Here is a 6,413-nt window from a genome sequence, read left to right as displayed (position 1 = left end):
TTTCTATAAGTGGATTTATTCGTTTCTGTACAATTGAGATAAGGGAGAAGGTAACCTATAATGGGCTAACCAATTAGGCTTTAGCCAACCTCATACTGACTTGGAGGGGCATTTCAGAGTAGTTGAAAATTAAGGTGAAGACCACAGGCTTTTTTTTATCCTTTTGAGAAATATTTATTGACTATAAATAAATGTCCTATATATTAAATAGCAAGGAACATTTCATTATTCATTACAAGCCAGGCTATTCTACTGAGGAAACCATGGAATCAATATAGTACCTCATGATAGAGTAGTGATAGTTCATTCCAACAGTAGATAGAGTAATGACTTGCTCCTGTGACACAACAAAACCTATCAAAAGAGGCCATCACTTAAACCCATCTACAGTACCACAATAGACAATGGTTCTGAATCATACTATCAACAGTCTCAATCTCATCAATAAGTTTTATCTTATCAATGTATCATCATACTGAGACTGTACTTACACTATCATAGAATTTAGAGTCTCATCTCCTTGGTTTAATTTCAGACATTGTTAATGAATGAAAAGAAGTCATACAAAGTCAAAGTCAAAGGTACTTTTCAGTTAGTTAGTCCTTCCTGAGAGAGAAAAAAAATCAAATTTTAGTACAGACAGTTTCCCAAAAGCAATGAATTCCTTAACAGAAATATATGTGTATATATATATATATATATATATATATATATATATATATATATATATATATACACACACACATATATATNCAGTGTGATTAGCTTTTCCTTCAAAGAAAGGAAAGAAACCTAAATCTGTTTGGCAAATTGGGAAATATTTCCTAGTCCCAGAATACTATTTATTTATTTATTTATTTATTTATTTATTTATTTATTTATTTATTTCATTATTTATTTACATCACGTGCTGGAATAATACAAGCCTAGGAAGCTGGAATTTATGGCAATTTAAATTCATCCTCCAGCACTCCATTCTCAGTCTCTCTCTCTCTCTCTCTCTCTCTCTCTCTCTCTCTCTCTCTCTTTCTCTGTATGTGTGTGTGTTAGTGAGAACGCCTTCTGGAATCACAGGTACAGAAGCTGCTTCGTCCAAGGAAGAGCTATCTTCATCAACCAGAAGCTCGTCGCCCAGCACATCCAACTGTTTCCAGGTTATTTTCATCTAATTCTGGAGTGTCGTAGCTGTGGCTCAGTGCTTCCTGGATCTCGTTTGTCTCTTCCTTCCGATCTTCCAGCTGGTCTTGTAAATCCTCAATCTGGTCAATTTTCACTTCCTTGTATGCCTTCTTCATTTCCCTTACTCCCAATTTCATGGCATCAACCGTGGTCTTGGTGTCCTTTAGTGACTGGATGGTGTAATTAGCTTGCTCCATGTCAAAGGACTGTGTGGCACGGTTGTCTCGCTGCTGCTCATACATCTGCTTTTGTTTTAAAACCCTCAGGGCTTTCTGTTTGACCATGTTCTTTGCAGGACCCTCTCTCACGTTCTTGATTTAATACTTATATTTCGCTAGTTCAACATCTAACCGGGGAATCATTTTGTCAATGGATACTGCTATTCACTGTCCCAAATGCAGTCCATCAGGCTGGGTGGAAGAGCCTTGGGTTTCTTTTTTTTTTGTTTTGTTTTGTTTTTGGTTTTGTTTTTGGTTTTGGTTTTGGTTTTGGTTTTGGTTTTGGTTTTGGTTTTGGTTTTGGTTTTGGTTTGTTTTGTTTTGTTTTTCTGAAAAATCCGTTCATCTTGGCTGGTGGTGATGAAACCCAAAAACTGGAGGAAAACCAGAAACAGAAGCAGAGTTGCTCTGACTTCAATTTGACTATAGGCTTTTGTTCACTAGTTAATCTAGTTATTTACCTTTAAGCATAGTATTTATGCAGGTATTTTGCCACAAAAGAAAGGGAGAGCACCTTTAAGTATAATAGTTGCTCTACAATTAAGTATCAGGCTGAATAACCTTAGTAACTTGAGTACCTATGATATTGGGAGTCTGTAAGTCAACATCTTGAAAGAGGACAGAATTTTCATATGGTTTGTACAAATGTATTTCACTCAAACTACCATTTCAAAAGTATAGACCTGTCAGGGAATAAATGATGGTGAATAGACAGAAACTAGTAACATCAAATCCAAGTTAGCTCCCTTGGACTGGAAACAGCAAAGGGTACAAAGAGAATTACTGAAGCCTAATGAGAGACAGAGATACAGAAAATGGTCTATTCCTTCATGGCCCATAGCCCTGGTTACATAGAGCTGTGGACAGAGAAGAGGTTTCCTGTATCACATTCGATGCCTTCTTGGAGGTTAGTGTATCTGTCAGTCACCCCATGAATAAGTCTAGTCTAAAAGTGCAGGATAAGAAAAGATTGGAGAACTGGGGAAAAAGAATAAACAGATCTCACTTCTCTCCTCTGAAATTAAGAAAGAAAAGCATATACAAATTACTTTTCTACTGATAAAATTAGCGAATTTATCATTTAACACTTTGAGAAATAATCTTTAACTAAAACATTTGATAAAGAGACTCAGCCAGCTGAGATTTCTAAGTCTCAAGGCAGAACTTCATCAACTGATTTTTGTTTTATTTTACTTTCCTCTTTGGAATAAGCCCTTGGTAATGAAATGTTGAAAGAAAAGAGTAATTTTAATTGCTAATCTTGTGTTATAACCACCAGTCCATTTTACTTGTTGGGCAGACGCCATACCAAAAAAGAAAAAAAGAAAAAAAAAAAGGCTGTTTTTGAGAACATGGCAATTATAGCTACTACAGGAACCGCTGGGGGAATAACTGAAAGAAATAATTATAGCTAAACATTCAGTGTGGTATGTGTGTTTTTTGCAGTACAACACCCATTAAATGATAGTCACATGGTTAAACCTTATACATATTTTTTTTCCAAATTTACCCCCTAAGGGGCAAATTATCAGTGCAGTTCTGAATAACATTATTGCAGCTATTAGTCTTTGTGTGCATAATTCCCCATCCATGATGTTTATTCTTTCCTCCTTAGTGTTCCTTTGAAAAGTGGCACAATTACAATATTTTCATTAAGCGACGGCTTACACAGATAATTAAACAAATAAACATACTCTTACACCATTCCTTTTCAATATTTCCAAACTTTGCCCCACTCCCTGATCTTCAGAAGAATAAAGCCATCCGAGATGCTTATAATTTTTTCTTTCTTTAACAAAGGTGTCACCTGGAAGATTAATAGAGTTAATCAATCAGAGATGTAATCAGCTGTTTACTTTTAACTTTCAATGGCACCATCAGAAATTATACCACAATAACAGACTAATAACAGCTTCTTAGCTTTTATATAGGAATGGCAGGTAGCAAGCCTATTTTCACATTGAGAAGATTTTGAAAGTATATGCCACAATGTTTCTGACTTTCCCATTGAGAAAACATGCGAGTTGGTGTAGCACTTAGTATATTAATAGAATGAGTTAAAATTCCACGATTTTATGTATTTTTAATATATATATACTCTGAAGGGGCTAAATCCAGTAAAACCTGGTATTCAGTGACTGTAAGAAAATACCCAAAATATAAATTTTATTTTCACAGTAATAGAATTTTAGGGTAATCTTGAAAAATAGGCTTGTTTTACCAATAAAAAATCTGAGTCTCAGAAATATTACATGGTTTTTCAAGGTCTCATAGCAGGTTTCTGCCAGAGGCAGAATTATATAACAGGCACAATCCTAAATACCAGCATTGTGTCATGTCTTCTATTCAGCATGCCTCTCCCAACGGCCTTGGAAGTTTTCATGAAATAAACAATTACTTTTCACTTGCTGCTCTCTGCCATGTTCTACTGAGGGTCTAGAGACAGTCAGTTGGATAAGACAGAGTCCCAGCTGGGAGAGGAGCTCAGAGTTAGTTAGGGAGACAGTGGTGTTTGCTATTAAGCACTGTATGCTTTAGGAGCACAGCACAGTAGATGTGAGCTAACCCTCCTCTTTGTGTCTGGAATTTTGGTTTCCTATCCTCAATGTAATCACCAGCTACCTCTAATACACTGGTCCCTGCCATTTAAGATAGGATTCTTTGATTTCTGGGATACTAATTCTGCTGGCTTTCAGCATTTCCGTGCCATCCAGTTAATCTTGCTTTCTTTTAGACTGTCCTTTGCAAGTGATGACGCTCATGTACCACCATTTCTGACTTTCAAATGGCAGTATACAGGCAAAGTAATACAGGCAATGTAGTTTCTGAATGTGGAAGCTGCTCTCCTGAAGAAAGAATACTCAAAAACTTGCCATCCCTTTCTTAGACTTCCCAGAGGATCAGTGTATTGTTTGTATCTCCCTTCTGACCCTACCATACTTTTGGAGAAAGGAGTGTCGATGACATCTCCTGAGTATTACTCCCTACAGACCTACTAACAAGTAGAATCTATGGGCATGTAACAACCCCTGAGATGTAAGAAGATCACATCTAACAGATGATAGGACTCCTTTCTTCTACTTTATATGAAGCACATAAAGAGAATGAGGACATTGGAAGGAAATACATCCTGATTGTGTTCAAAAATTTCCAGTCAATTATGAGCAGAGGCATTGTCCTACCCTAAGCTCCCTCAATGATAATTAGCCAGAAATCAGAGTTACATCTGGAGCAGCTGATCATTACTGAAGCTTTTTGAAAGAGGTCTTTAGGGCACTTGACACATGCTCTGGGAGAGATAGTAGGCTCTGGGTTTCTCCTCCTTTTCTTACCAACAGGTTTCTGTAGTCATGTGGTACCACAGACTTGATACCACAAGGCCAATCAACAGCCATAGCCTTTCTCTGAAATTGTGAGGAAAAAAATTCCTTTTAGGTTGTTTATGTCTGGTATTTGTTACATCACAGAAATTGACTGACATTGAATAGCTAGCCACAACATGCTGATAACTTCAAAAAGTTATTACTTTTTGTCTATCTGGTGTTACAGTAGAGCCTACACTCTTCCTGTTTATGATCTTTGAACAAGCATCCATTTTTTTAATTGGATATTTTATTTATTTACATTTCAAAGTTATCCCTTTTCTCAGTTTCTCCTCTGCAAACATCTATACCATCGCCCCTTATGCTGCTTCTATAAGGGTGCTCTCCTACCCACCTACCAACTCCCACCTCACCACATCTAACTGTACTACCCCACACAAGTTGACATGTAGTTCAAATAATGTTTAAAATGGCTACATCCCCCATAAGTACTTTCCAGTAAATTATAGCATGTGCTTAACATTTGACTTAAAAATCAAGATTGGCCTTCCTGTCTGAGCCAGTGCTCTGCAGACCTTGGGTACTAGCTTCACACCCAGTCCTACAATACCTGGAGGAAACTCGACCCCCAGGTGCTCTAACATGCCCAGGATCACAGGATCTCAGGATCATGGTCATACCAGATTTCAGGATCCCAAAGGCAGCTTGACTCACAGGAGCTATGACACACCCAAAATCTCAGAATCACAGGATCCCAGAATCACAGGATCCCAGAGACAGCTGGACACTGAGGAGTTCTGACACAACAGAATCACAGGAGGGACAGTCAGAGACAGCTAGGGCAAGTATCACTAGAGATAACCACATGGCAAGAGGCAAACACAAAAACATAAGCAACAAAAACTATGGCTACTTGGCATCATCAGAACCCAGTTTTCCCACAATAATAGTCCTGGATACCTCATCATACCTGAAAAAAACAAGATTTTGACTTAACATCACTTCTCATGATGATAACAGAGGACTTTAAGAAGCACATAAATAACTCCCTTAAAGAAAAACAGGATAACACAGGTAAACCAGTAGAAGCCCTTAAAGAGGAAGCACAAAAATCACTTAAAGAGTTACAGGAAAACACACACACACACACACACACACAAAAAAAAAAAAAAAAAAACAGGTGAAGGAATTGAACAAAACTATCCAGTATCTAAAAATGGAAATAGAAACAATAACAAAATCACAAAGGGGGCAACCCTGGATATAGAAAATCTAGAAAAGACATCAGGAGTCATAGGTGTAAGCATCACCAACACAATACAAGAGGTAGAATAGAGAATCTCAGGTCAACATAATACAAGAGATAGAAGAGAGAATCTCAGGTGCAGAACATACCATCGAAAACATTCACAAAACAATCAAAGAAAATGAAAAATGTAAAAAGCTCCTAACCCAAAACATCCAGGAAATCCAGGACACAATAAGAAGACCAAACCTAAGGATAATAGGTATAGATGAGAATGAAGATTTTCAACTTAAAGGGTTAGTGATACCTTCAACAAAATTATAGATGAAGACTTCCTTAACCTAAAGAAAGAGATGCCCATGAATATACAAGAAGCCTATACAACTCCAATTAGACTGGACCAGAAAAGAAATTCCTCTGGTCACATAATAATCAAAATGCCAAATG

At 37.1% G+C, this 6,413-nt stretch overlaps 1 pseudogene; it reads right to left on the bottom strand.

Moving 5' to 3' along the window:
* Positions 1-926: 926 nt before the first annotated feature.
* On the bottom strand, positions 927-4,792 carry LOC110311321 (annotated as a pseudogene).
* Positions 4,793-6,413: the final 1,621 nt, after the last annotated feature.

Source organism: Mus caroli, chromosome 16 (assembly GCF_900094665.2).
Source record: "Mus caroli chromosome 16, CAROLI_EIJ_v1.1, whole genome shotgun sequence".
NCBI lineage: Eukaryota > Metazoa > Chordata > Mammalia > Rodentia > Muridae > Mus > Mus caroli.
The sequence above is the reverse complement of the archived record's forward strand: the minus strand, read 5'-3'. Positions and strand labels throughout refer to the sequence as shown.